General features: G+C 47.0%; 1 protein-coding gene across 5 annotated transcripts in view; it reads right to left on the bottom strand.

Moving 5' to 3' along the window:
* The window catches only part of ARFIP2 (ADP ribosylation factor interacting protein 2), a 185,053-nt gene that overhangs the window by 62,543 nt on the left and 108,620 nt on the right, over nucleotides 1–13,890 (bottom strand). The window lies entirely within an intron of this gene.

The following is a 13,890-nucleotide window of genomic DNA, read 5'->3' as shown; positions in this document are numbered from 1 at the left end:
TGTGGAATGTTTGTGCATGAGATGTGCTGGATGATTTTGTTCTCTGTAGCGCGTAGTCGTGGAATGTTTGTGCATGAGATGTGCTGGATGTTTTTGCTCTCTGTAGCGCGTAGTCGTGGAATGTTTGTGCATGAGATGTGCTGGATGATTTTGTTCTCTGTAGCGCGTAGTCATGGAATGTTTGTGCATGAGATGTGCTGGATGATTTTGCTCTCTGTAGCGTGTAGTTGTGGAATGTTTGTGCATGAGATGTGCTGGATGTTTTTGCTCTCTGTAGCGTGTAGTCACGGAATGTTTGTGCATGAGATGTGTTGGATGTTTTTGTTCTCTGTAGCGTGTAGTCGTGGAATGTTCGTGCATGAGATGTGCTGGATGTTTTTGCTCTCTGTAGTACGTAGTCATAGAATGTTTGTGCATGAGATGTGCTGGATGTTTTTGCTCTCTGTAGCGTGTAGTCATGGAATGTTTGTGCATGAGATGTGCTGGATGATTTTGCTCTCTGTAGCGAGTAGTCGTGGAATGTTTGTGCATGAGATGTGCTGGATGTTTTTGCTCTCTGTAGCGTGTAGTCATGGAATGTTTGTGCATGAGATGTGCTGGATGTTTTTGCTCTCTGTAGCGTGTAGTCATGGAATGTTTGTGCATGAGATGTGCTGGATGATTTTGCTCTCTGTAGCGTGTAGTCATGGAATGTTTGTGCATGAGATGTGCTGGATGATTTTGTTCTCTGTAGCGTGTAGTCATAGAATGTTTGTGCATGAGATGTGCTGGATGTTTTTGCTCTCTGTAGCGTGTAGTCATGGAATGTTTGTGCATGAGATGTGCTGGATGATTTTGTTCTCTGTAGCGTGTAGTCATAGAATGTTTGTGCATGAGATGTGCTGGATGATTTTGCTCTCTGTAGCGCGTAGTCATGGAAGGTTTGTGCATGAGATGTGCTGGATGTTTTTGCTCTCTGTAGCGTGTAGTCGTGGAATGTTTGTGCATGAGATGTGCTGGATGTTTTTGCTCTCTGTAGCGTGTAGCCATGGAATGTTTGTGCATGAGATGTGCTGGATGTTTTTGTTCTCTGTAGCAGGTAGGTGTGGAATGTTTGTGCATGAGATGTGCTGGATGTTTTTGCTCTCTGTAGCGTGTAGCCATGGAATGTTTGTGCATGAGATGTGCTGGATGTTTTTGTTCTCTGTAGCGTGTAGTCATGGGATGTTTGTGCATGAGATGTGCTGGATGTTTTTGTTCTCTGTAGCAGGTAGGTGTGGAATGTTTGTGCATGAGATGTGCTGGATGATTTTGTTCTCTGTAGCGCGTAGTCGTGGAATGTTTGTGCATGAGATGTGCTGGATGTTTTTGCTCTCTGTAGCAGGTAGGTGTGGAATGTTTGTGCATGAGATGTGCTGGATGATTTTGTTCTCTGTAGCAGGTAGGTGTGGAATGTTTGTGCATGAGATGTGCTGGATGATTTTGTTCTCTGTAGCGCGTAGTCGTGGAATGTTTGTGCATGAGATGTGCTGGATGTTTTTGCTCTCTGTAGCAGGTAGGTGTGGAATGTTTGTGCATGAGATGTGCTGGATGATTTTGTTCTCTGTAGCGCGTAGTCGTGGAATGTTCGTGCATGAGATGTGCTGGATGTTTTTGCTCTCTGTAGCGCGTAGTCATGGAATGTTTGTGCATGAGATGTGCTGGATGTTTTTGCTCTCTGTAGCGTGTAGTCATGGAATGTTTGTGCATGAGATGTGCTGGATGTTTTTGCTCTCTGTAGCGTGTAGTCATGGAATGTGTGTGCATGAGATGTGCTGGATGTTTTTGCTCTCTGTAGCGTGTAGTCATGGAATGTTTGTGCATGAGATGTGCTGGATGTTTTTGCTCTCTGTAGCGTGTAGCCATGGAATGTTTGTGCATGAGATGTGCTGGATGTTTTTGTTCTCTGTAGCGTGTAGTCATGGGATGTTTGTGCATGAGATGTGCTGGATGTTTTTGTTCTCTGTAGCAGGTAGGTGTGGAATGTTTGTGCATGAGATGTGCTGGATGATTTTGTTCTCTGTAGCGCGTAGTCGTGGAATGTTTGTGCATGAGATGTGCTGGATGTTTTTGCTCTCTGTAGCAGGTAGGTGTGGAATGTTTGTGCATGAGATGTGCTGGATGATTTTGTTCTCTGTAGCAGGTAGGTGTGGAATGTTTGTGCATGAGATGTGCTGGATGATTTTGTTCTCTGTAGCGCGTAGTCGTGGAATGTTTGTGCATGAGATGTGCTGGATGTTTTTGCTCTCTGTAGCAGGTAGGTGTGGAATGTTTGTGCATGAGATGTGCTGGATGATTTTGTTCTCTGTAGCGCGTAGTCGTGGAATGTTCGTGCATGAGATGTGCTGGATGTTTTTGCTCTCTGTAGCGCGTAGTCATGGAATGTTTGTGCATGAGATGTGCTGGATGTTTTTGCTCTCTGTAGCGTGTAGTCATGGAATGTTTGTGCATGAGATGTGCTGGATGTTTTTGCTCTCTGTAGCGTGTAGTCATGGAATGTGTGTGCATGAGATGTGCTGGATGTTTTTGCTCTCTGTAGCGTGTAGTCATGGAATGTTTGTGCATGAGATGTGCTGGATGTTTTTGCTCTCTGTAGCGTGTAGCCATGGAATGTTTGTGCATGAGATGTGCTGGATGTTTTTGTTCTCTGTAGCAGGTAGGTGTGGAATGTTTGTGCATGAGATGTGCTGGATGTTTTTGTTCTCTGTAGCGTGTAGTCATGGAATGTTTGTGCATGAGATGTGCTGGATGATTTTGTTCTCTGTAGCGCGTAGTCGTGGAATGTTTGTGCATGAGATGTGCTGGATGTTTTTGCTCTCTGTAGCAGGTAGGTGTGGAATGTTTGTGCATGAGATGTGCTGGATGATTTTGTTCTCTGTAGCGCGTAGTCGTGGAATGTTCGTGCATGAGATGTGCTGGATGTTTTTGCTCTCTGTAGCGCGTAGTCATGGAATGTTTGTGCATGAGATGTGCTGGATGTTTTTGCTCTCTGTAGCGTGTAGTCATGGAATGTTTGTGCATGAGATGTGCTGGATGTTTTTGCTCTCTGTAGCGTGTAGTCATGGAATGTGTGTGCATGAGATGTGCTGGATGTTTTTGCTCTCTGTAGCGTGTAGTCATGGAATGTTTGTGCATGAGATGTGCTGGATGTTTTTGCTCTCTGTAGCGTGTAGTCGTGGAATGTTTGTGCATGAGATGTGCTGGATGTTTTTGCTCTCTGTAGCGTGTAGTCGTGGAATGTTTGTGCATGAGATGTGCTGGATGTTTTTGCTCTCTGTAGCGTGTAGTCATGGAATGTTTGTGCATGAGATGTGCTGGATGTTTTTGCTCTCTGTAGCGTGTAGTCATGGAATGTTTGTGCATGAGATGTGCTGGATGTTTTTGCTCTCTGTAGCGTGTAGTCGTGGAATGTTTGTGCATGAGATGTGCTGGATGTTTTTGCTCTCTGTAGCGTGTAGTCGTGGAATGTTTGTGCATGAGATGTGCTGGATGTTTTTGCTCTCTGTAGCGCGTAGTCATGGAATGTTTGTGCATGAGATGTGCTGGATGTTTTTGTTCTCTGTAGCGCGTAGTCATGGAATGTTTGTGCATGAGATGTGCTGGATGTTTTTGCTCTCTGTAGCGTGTAGTCACGGAATGTTTGTGCATGAGATGTGCTGGATGTTTTTGTTCTCTGTAGCGCGTAGTCGTGGAATGTTCGTGCATGAGATGTGCTGGATGTTTTTGTTCTCTGTAGCGTGTAGTCGTGGAATGTTTGTGCATGAGATGTGCTGGATGTTTTTGCTCTCTGTAGCGTGTAGTCATGGAATGTTTGTGCATGAGATGTGCTGGATGATTTTGCTCTCTGTAGCGTGTAGTCATGGAATGTGTGTGCATGAGATGTGCTGGATGTTTTTGCTCTCTGTAGCGTGTAGTCATGGAATGTTTGTGCATGAGATGTGCTGGATGATTTTGTTCTCTGTAGCGCGTAGTCATGGAAGGTTTGTGCATGAGATGTGCTGGATGTTTTTGCTCTCTGTAGCGCGTAGTCATGGAAGGTTTGTGCATGAGATGTGCTGGATGTTTTTGTTCTCTGTAGCGTGTAGTCATGGAATGTTTGTGCATGAGATGTGCTGGATGTTTTTGCTCTCTGTAGCGCGTAGTCGTGGAATGTTTGTGCATGAGATGTGCTGGATGTTTTTGTTCTCTGTAGCGTGTAGTCATGGAATGTTTGTGCATGAGATGTGCTGGATGTTTTTGTTCTCTGTTGTGTGTAGTCGATGAATGTTTGTGCATGAGATGTGCTGGATGTTTTTGCTCTCTGTAGCGTGTAGTCGTGGAATGTTTGTGCATGAGATGTGCTGGATGTTTTTGTTCTCTGTTGCGTGTAGTCGATGAATGTTTGTGCATGAGATGTGCTGGATGTTTTTGCTCTCTGTAGCGTGTAGTCATGGAATGTGTGTGCATGAGATGTGCTGGATGTTTTTGTTCTCTGTAGCGTGTAGTCATGGAATGTTTGTGCATGAGATGTGCTGGATGTTTTTGCTCTCTGTAGCGCGTAGTCGTGGAATGTTTGTGCATGAGATGTGCTGGATGTTTTTGCTCTCTGTAGCGGGTAGTCGTGGAATGTTTGTGCATGAGATGTGCTGGATGTTTTTGCTCTCTGTAGCGGGTAGTCGTGGAATGTTTGTGCATGAGATGTGCTGGATGTTTTTGCTCTCTGTAGCGTGTAGTCACGGAATGTTTGAGCATGAGATGTGCTGGATGTTTTTGTTCTCTGTAGCGCGTAGTCGTGGAATGTTTGTGCATGAGATGTGCTGGATGATTTTGTTCTCTGTAGCGTGTAGTCGTGGAATGTTTGTGCATGAGATGTGCTGGATGTTTTTGCTCTCTGTAGCGTGTAGTGGTGGAATGTTTGTGCATGAGATGTGCTGGATGTTTTCGTTCTCTGTAGCGCGTAGTCGTGGAATGTTTGTGCATGAGATGTGCTGGATGTTTTTGCTCTCTGTAGCGTGTAGTCATGGAATGTTTGTGCATGAGATGTGCTGGATGTTTTTGCTCTCTGTAGCGTGTAGTCCTGGAATGTTTGTGCATGAGATGTGCTGGATGTTTTTGCTCTCTGTAGCGTGTAGTCATGGAATGTTTGTGCATGAGATGTGCTGGATGTTTTTGTTCTCTGTAGCGCGTAGTCGTGGAATGTTCGTGCATGAGATGTGCTGGATGTTTTTGTTCTCTGTAGCGTGTAGTCGTGGAATGTTTGTGCATGAGATGTGCTGGATGTTTTTGCTCTCTGTAGCGTGTAGTCATGGAATGTTTGTGCATGAGATGTGCTGGATGATTTTGCTCTCTGTAGCGTGTAGTCATGGAATGTGTGTGCATGAGATGTGCTGGATGTTTTTGCTCTCTGTAGCGTGTAGTCATAGAATGTTTGTGCATGAGATGTGCTGGATGTTTTTGCTCTCTGTAGCGTGTAGTCATGGAATGTTTGTGCATGAGATGTGCTGGATGTTTTTGCTCTCTGTAGCGTGTAGTCACGGAATGTTTGTGCATGAGATGTGCTGGATGTTTTTGCTCTCTGTAGCGTGTAGTCATAGAATGTTTGTGCATGAGATGTGCTGGATGATTTTGTTCTCTGTAGCGTGTAGTCATGGAATGTTTGTGCATGAGATGTGCTGGATGTTTTTGCTCTCTGTAGCGCGTAGTCATGGAAGGTTTGTGCATGAGATGTGCTGGATGTTTTTGTTCTCTGTAGCGTGTAGTCATGGAATGTTTGTGCATGAGATGTGCTGGATGTTTTTGCTCTCTGTAGCGTGTAGTCATGGAATGTTTGTGCATGAGATGTGCTGGATGTTTCTGCTCTCTGTAGCGTGTAGTCATGGAATGTTTGTGCATGAGATGTGCTGGATGTTTTTGCTCTCTGTAGCGTGTAGCCGTGGAATGTTTGTGCATGAGATGTGCTGGATGTTTCTGCTCTCTGTAGCGTGTAGTCGTGGAATGTTTGTGCATGAGATGTGCTGGATGTTTTTGTTCTCTGTAGCGTGTAGTCATGGAATGTTTGTGCATGAGATGTGCTGGATGTTTTTGTTCTCTGTTGCGTGTAGTCGATGAATGTTTGTGCATGAGATGTGCTGGATGTTTTTGCTCTCTGTAGCGTGTAGTCGTGGAATGTTTGTGCATGAGATGTGCTGGATGTTTTTGTTCTCTGTTGCGTGTAGTCGATGAATGTTTGTGCATGAGATGTGCTGGATGTTTTTGCTCTCTGTAGCGTGTAGTCACGGAATGTTTGTGCATGAGATGTGCTGGATGTTTTTGCTCTCTGTAGCGTGTAGTCACGGAATGTTTGTGCATGAGATGTGCTGGATGTTTTTGCTCTCTGTAGCGTGTAGTCATGGAATGTGTGTGCATGAGATGTGCTGGATGTTTTTGTTCTCTGTAGCGTGTAGTCATGGAATGTTTGTGCATGAGATGTGCTGGATGTTTTTGCTCTCTGTAGCGTGTAGTCGTGGAATGTTTGTGCATGAGATGTGCTGGATGTTTTTGCTCTCTGTAGCGTGTAGTCATGGAATGTTTGTGCATGAGATGTGCTGGATGTTTCTGCTCTCTGTAGCGTGTAGTCATGGAATGTTTGTGCATGAGATGTGCTGGATGTTTTTGTTCTCTGTAGCGCGTAGTCGTGGAATGTTTGTGCATGAGATGTGCTGGATGTTTTTGTTCTCTGTAGCGTGTAGTCGTGGAATGTTTGTGCATGAGATGTGCTGGATGTTTTTGCTCTCTGTAGCGTGTAGTGGTGGAATGTTTGTGCATGAGATGTGCTGGATGTTTTTGCTCTCTGTAGCGCGTAGTCGTGGAATGTTTGTGCATGAGATGTGCTGGATGTTTTTGCTCTCTGTAGCGTGTAGTCATGGAATGTTTGTGCATGAGATGTGCTGGATGTTTTTGCTCTCTGTAGCGTGTAGTCCTGGAATGTTTGTGCATGAGATGTGCTGGATGTTTTTGCTCTCTGTAGCGTGTAGTCCTGGAATGTTTGTGCATGAGATGTGCTGGATGTTTTTGCTCTCTGTAGCACGTAGTCATGGAATGTTTGTGCATGAGATGTGCTGGATGTTTTTGCTCTCTGTAGCATGTAGTCGTGGAATATTCGTGCATGAGATGTGCTGGATGTTTTTGCTCTCTGTAGCGTGTAGTCGTGGAATGTTTGTGCATGAGATACGCAGGCGTAGGTACCCGAGCATTGTTTTCACATGTCTCGATCACGCCTGCGCAGTCATGTGGTGTTACCGCACAGGCATACTGATCTGTACATGTGTCGGATGGGAGAGGCTTACATAGTTTATCATGTGGTCTCTTCAGTATGATTGCGCAGCAGCCAAGGTTTTTCTTTTCTTCTCCGGGGGAAGTTACCAGAGACTTTGGGACTTTTGTGTAGAAGCAGTCAGTACTGAGTGCCGTTTCCAGGTATCTTCCCCAGCGAGGTCGTTGAAGTTCCCCGATTCTCCCTGGGTGATGTCGCTATGATAGTTACGATATCTGGGTAATGTATACTGATGCTTACTCATAATTACTGACCCTTAAAGTACCCCTGAGCTGTGAGGGGATTTGATTAATAAAGTTACCACTGTGTGAATTGTGGTGCAACATATGTCCAGCACCAGTCTCTTAGGTTTGTGCCCTCCAGGGTTTCCCTGTTCTAGTCAGACAAAATCTTCGACTAGACTAGAACGTTAAATCTGGACGGGGAGGATATGGCAGTTATCCTAACACTACCCCTGATCACGCTACCCTGTGCCGTCCCGCTCCTGCAAGACCTGTAAAGAAAGAATAAAAACACAGCCGCACAACTCGCCAACTCCTGGATCCAATCGCTGCCTTTTAGCCTTGTCAGCGCTGCCGTTCTGCTGCTGTGTCCCAGTATCTGCCGGCATCTTCTCTGTAATGACGCTGACCCTGGAAGTACTTTCAGGTCACTTCCAGGTCAGCGTAATGAGGACGCCGGCAGATACGGGGACACAGCGGCAGAACAGGAGAGCTGACAAGGCTAAAAGGCAGCCATTGGATCCAGGAGTAGGCGAGTTGTGTGGCTGGGTTTTTTATTTTATTTTTTTACAGGTCAAACCTCAAGTACAGGAGACCTTTAAACTGGGATTCTGCAAATAATGTCTTAAATACATTTACATTTATAACAGAAGTATAGAACAATAAATACTATTATTGATTTGTATTTAGTTTTGCCAGCAATTTTGTTCTTAGAGGGTTTAAAATCCCGACTTGCTGAGCTAAAACACGTTTGCAGAGCTACGATGATTCCTATAGGGCAGTGATGGCTAACCTTGGCACTCCAGCTGTGGCAAAACTACAAATCCCATCATGCTTCTGCCTCCCTGAGTTATGCTTAGAGCTGTCAGAGTATTGCAATGCTTCATGGGTGCACCACAGCTGGAGTGCCAAGGTTAGTCATCATTGCTATAGGGCATTAAAGCCAATGGGTACCGGTAAAAAAAAGAAAAAGTCAGATACTCACCTAAGGAGAGGGAAGGCTCGGTCCTAATGAGCCTTCCCTCTCCTCTCCCGGTGCCCTCGGTGCTGCGCTGGCTCCCCCGTTCACGTCCGCCGCCGCAGGGACTTCGGAGATCTTCGGGAGCACTCGGGCTTCCTAAGACGGGCCGCTCCATACTACGTACGCGCGAGTGCGTCATAGAGGGCGCTCGCGCATGCGTAGTATGGAGCGGCCACGTCATCGGGAGCCCGAGTGCTCCCGAAGGCTTCCGAAAGCTCCGTTCGGCATGCGGAAGTGGCAGTATTTGACCAAACTGGTCGAATACTGCCACGGGGGATCCTGCGCGGGACCGGGCACTGGGAGAGGAGAGGGAAGGCTCATTAGGACCTAGCCTTCCCTCTCCTTAGGGGAGTATCTGACTTTTTCTTTTTTTTACCGGTAAACATTCACTTTAACCCTCAGGCCATATTCTTCACCCAACAGAATGTCTACAGAACAAGTGGATTTCACGAGTAGTGAGTTACAGACAGTGGTGATGTCACCCTCATCCAGAAGCTTGCAGTGACCACAACTCCCCACCAGTCACTACATATATCCTTCATATCCACAGAGACTGGAAGACAATGACTATGTCCACCTGGTGGGGAGTCTTCTACTGATCATCCCTCATTATAGCAGCACCCACACATTTCCTGTAATGACCATGAAGAGGCAATAGTTAGACCCGCAGGACCAATGACACCCAATCACAGTAAAGAATCCAATCCCCAGAGGAAGAAGGAGAAAAGCTAATCAGAGAGAGAGAGAGGACACAATACCCCATTAGTGAAGCTCCCAAATATTGTGAAGAAATAAGGATGCACCAAATGTGAGATCCAGAACTTGTCTTCAGGTTCCATCCTAAAAAAAAGGTCTACTTTTTCTCTGCTAGGGACATTAATTCAGTTTATAAACAATGTGATGCCTCCAACTAATCTATCACTGGTGTGCACTCCACCCAACTGGAGAACCAGAAGACAACCAGTCCCTAGAGACTAGTCCCAGCATCCCACTCGCCTTAAGTACCAGAAGACAACCAGTCCCTAGAGACGAGTCCCAGCACGCCACCGGACTGGAGAACCAGAAGATAACCAGTCCCTATAGACTAGTCCCAGCACCCCACCCAACTAGAGAACCAGTAGATAACCAATCCTAGGAGACTAGATCCAGCATTCCACCAGACTTGAGAACCAGAATAGAACGAGTCCCTAGAGACTAGTACCAGCATCCCATCCGCCTTAAGTACCAGAAGGTAGCCAGTCCATAGAGACTAGACCCAGCATCAAACCTGACAGGAGAACAAGAAGATTAGCAGTCCAGAGAGACTAGTCCTATTAACTACCCAGGCCAGAGAAGCAGCAGAAATCTAGGTCCGTAGAAACAGACATAATACACTCCAGTGTGGAAAGGACAGGTCTATAAACCAAGCTGTACTATATAAGTGTATGCCCACATTGGCCTAATAAGGGATAATTAAAGAGAACCCGAGGTGGGTTTGAAGAATTTTATCTGCATACAGAGGCTAGATCTGCCTATACAGCCCAGCCTCTGTTGCTATCCCAAACCCCCCTAAGGTCCCCCTGCACTCTGCAATCCCTCATAAATCACAGCCACGCTGCTGACAAACAGCTTGTCAGAGCTGGCTGTGTTTATCTCTATAGTGTCAGTCTGCTGCTCTCCCCGCCTCCTGCAGAACTCCAGTCCCCGCCTGCATCCCTTCCCTCCCTGCTGATTGGAGGGAAGGGACGGGGGCAGGGACCGGAGCTATGCAGGAGGCGGGGGAGCAGCTGAGACTGACACTACAGATGTAAACACAGCCTCACAGCACGGCTGTGATTTATGAGGGATTGCAGAGTGCAGGGGGACCTTAGTGGGGTTTGGGATAGCAACAGAGGCTGGGCTGTATAGGCAGATCCAGCCTCTGTATGCAGATAACATTCTTTAAACACACCTCGGGTTCTCTTTAAGGAAGTTGTACATTTTCTTGAAGCTCCTGAGAAGGAACTATACACACAGAGCCAGATCCCCCTTTATTATACTATAAGAAGTCAGAGTTCCTGGGCTTCTTGAAGGCTGGAGAAAGTTGAAGAACATCCTAAAAACCTAGCCAGGGATTTATTAAGACTAACAACTGCTATTGGGTGAGGAGAGCTTACATCCCTCGTGTCATACCAGACCATGGATGATCTATGGCTGCAGATCTGCAATCACCAGCAAAACGTAAAACTAGACCTCTCTGTAGTGAATCCAGGTCCAGCAATGTTCTCTAGCCCCAAAGTAAGCCAGGTCCAGCAATGTTCTCTAGCCCCAAAGTAGACCAGGTCCTGCAATGTTCTCTAGCCCCAAAGTAAGCCAGGTCCAGCAATGTTCTCTAGCCCCAAAGTAAGCCAGGTCCAGCAATGTTCTCTAGCCCCAAAGTAGACCAGGTCCAGCAATGTTCTCTAGCCCCAAAGTAAACCAGGTCCAGCAATGTTCTCTAGCCCCAAAGTAAGCCAGGTCCAGCAATGTTCTCTAGCCCCAAAGTAAACCAGGTCCAGCAATGTTCTCTAGCCCCAAAGTAAACCAGGTCCAGCAATGTTCTCTAGCCCCAAAGTAAACCAGGTCCAGCAATGTTCTCTAGCCCCAAAGTAAACCAGGTCCAGCAATGTTCTCTAGCCCCAAAGTAAACCAGGTCCAGCAATGTTCTCTAGCCCCAAAGTAAACCAGGTCCAGCAATGTTCTCTAGCCCCAAAGTAAACCAGGCCCTGCATTGCTGGAAAACTGTTTTACAGTGGGATAAACCCAACGGATGGATCTTCTACCAATGGTCTTGTGCCGAGCTGGGACATCACTCTGACTCGCAATGGTCTGCTCTTCTGACGGACTATCACTTTTATCCCAATATCACTTTCTAGCCAATGCTCCTCTAGAGGAAACGTGCTGCAGGATAAGCCAGCGAGGCCTTGATGGTTAATTGAGGGAGCTGGACACGTATATTCTTCCTCTCTAGAATCAGGATGACTTCTGGCTACTGACTGGAGAGATGGAGCTGAAGCCTAATTCTGAACAATGTTCACAATCATCTGTATTTGGTGCATCACCAAAATTATATAAAGCAACCTCGTCACAAGCTTGAGCTACCAAAAGTGATTATATTACGAAATATGAACAGACGCGGATTATCTACTGAGAAAACTGCCTGTCAAAATACTCAGAAGTTCCAGAGATACCAGCATGAAAAATGAAGCGCAGACACGGAGCTTTCTGATTTGTCAGCATAGCCTCCAATCAGACGAAGCACCAACAGGAGGAGGCCGGGGAGGAACTCAGGAAGTATAATGTTCCTAAACGCTTTATCCCTGGAACATCAGATTCTTTTGAAATGCAGTTTTCCTATAGGTAGCCTTTGATAATGTATTTCAGAATTACACATTCACTTCGGATTACCAAGCATTGTGACCGTTGTCCTCTAATGTGAGTCTGGTGTATCAACATGACCAAACTAGAAATACTGCCAGGGTGAATGTCATAATCCTCAGACCCATCATGCCTTTCCTGTCCCACAGAGTCCCTCCATACAGGACAGCCCCAACTCTCTCCATTAGCAGTCTGTAGATCTCCGAGACCCAATACTGGGATGATCAGTGCAACAATCCCATCATTCTACTTCTGTTCCACAGAGTCCCTCCACACTGGACAACCCCAACCCTTTCATTCAGCAGCCTGTAGATCTCCAAGACCCAATCCTGTGATGGCTACACCTTCACACTGGAGAATCCCAAGCTTCTTCACCAGCAGTATCCAATACCCAAGGCTCCCTCCAACCTATGAGGACCTCCACACAGGAGAACCCTAAGCCTCTTCACCAGCAGTATCCAATACCCAAGGCTCCCTCCAACCTATGAGGACCTCCACACAGGAGAACCCCAAGCCTCTTCACCAGCAGTATCCAATACCCAAGGCTCCTTCCAACCTATGAGAACCTCCACACAGGAGAACTCCAAGCCTCTTCACCAGCAGTATCCAATACCCAAGGCTCCTTCCAACCTATGAGAACCTCCACACAGGAGAACTCCAAGCCTCTTCACCAACAGTATTCAATACCCAAGGCTCCCTCCAACCTATGAGGACCACCACACAGGAGAACCCCAAGCCTCTTCACCAGCAGTATCCAATACCCAAGGCTCCCTCCAACCTATGAGGACCACCACACAGGAGAACCCCAAGCCTCTTCACCAGCAGTATCCAATACCCAAGGCTCCTTCCAACCTATGAGGACCTCCACACAGGAGAACCCCAAGCCTTCTCACCAGCAGTATCCAATACCCAAGGCTCCCTCCAACCTATGAGGACCTCCACACAGGAGAACCCCAAGCCTCTTCACCAGCAGTATCTAATACCCAAGGCTCCCTCCAACCTATGAGGACCTCCACACAGGAGAACCCTAAGCCTTCTCACCAGCAGTATACAATACCCAAGGCTCCCTCCAACCTATGAGGACCTCCACAAAGGAGAACCCCAAGCCTCTTCACCAGCAGTATCCAATACCCAAGGCTCCCTCCAACCTATGAGGACCTCCACACAGGAGAACCCCAAGCCTCTTCACCAGCAGTATCCAATACCCAAGGCTCCTTCCAACCTATGAGAATCTCCACACAGGAGAACTCCAAGCCTCTTCACCAGCAGTATCCAATACCCAAGGCTCCCTCCAACCTATGAGGACCTCCACACAGGAGAACCCAAAGCCTTCTCACCAGCAGTATACAATACCCAAGGCTCCCTCCAACCTATGAGGACCTCCACACAGGAGAACCCAAAGCCTTCTCACCAGCAGTATACAATACCCAAGGCTCCCTCCAACCTATGAGGACCTCCACACAGGAGAACTCAAAGCCTCTTCACCAGCAGTATCCAATACCCAAGGCTCCCTCCAACCTATGAGGACCTCCACACAGGAGAACCCAAAGCCTTCTCACCAGCAGTATCCAATACCCAAGGCTCCCTCCAACCTATGAGGACCTCCACACAGGAGAACCCTAAGCCTTCTCACCAGCAGTATCCAATACCCAAGGCTCCCTCCAACCTATAAAGACCTCCACACAGGAGAACCCCAAGCCTCTTCACCAGCAGTATCCAATACCCAAGGCTCCCTCCAACCTATGAGGACCTCCACACAGGAGAACCCAAAGCCTTCTCACCAGCAGTATCCAATACCCAAGGCTCCCTTCAACCTATAAAGACCTCCACACAGGAGAACCCCAAGCCTCTTCACCAGCAGTAGCCAATACCCAAGGCTCCCTCCAACCTATGAGGACCTCCATGAGGAGAACCCCAAGCCTCTTCACCAGCAGTATCCAATACCCAAGGCTCCCTCCAACCTA

This window comes from Hyperolius riggenbachi, chromosome 2 (assembly GCF_040937935.1).
Source record: "Hyperolius riggenbachi isolate aHypRig1 chromosome 2, aHypRig1.pri, whole genome shotgun sequence".
NCBI classification, from domain to species: Eukaryota; Metazoa; Chordata; class Amphibia; order Anura; family Hyperoliidae; genus Hyperolius; species Hyperolius riggenbachi.
Note: the sequence above shows the minus strand (reverse complement) of the source record. Positions and strands in the feature narration are given on the sequence as shown.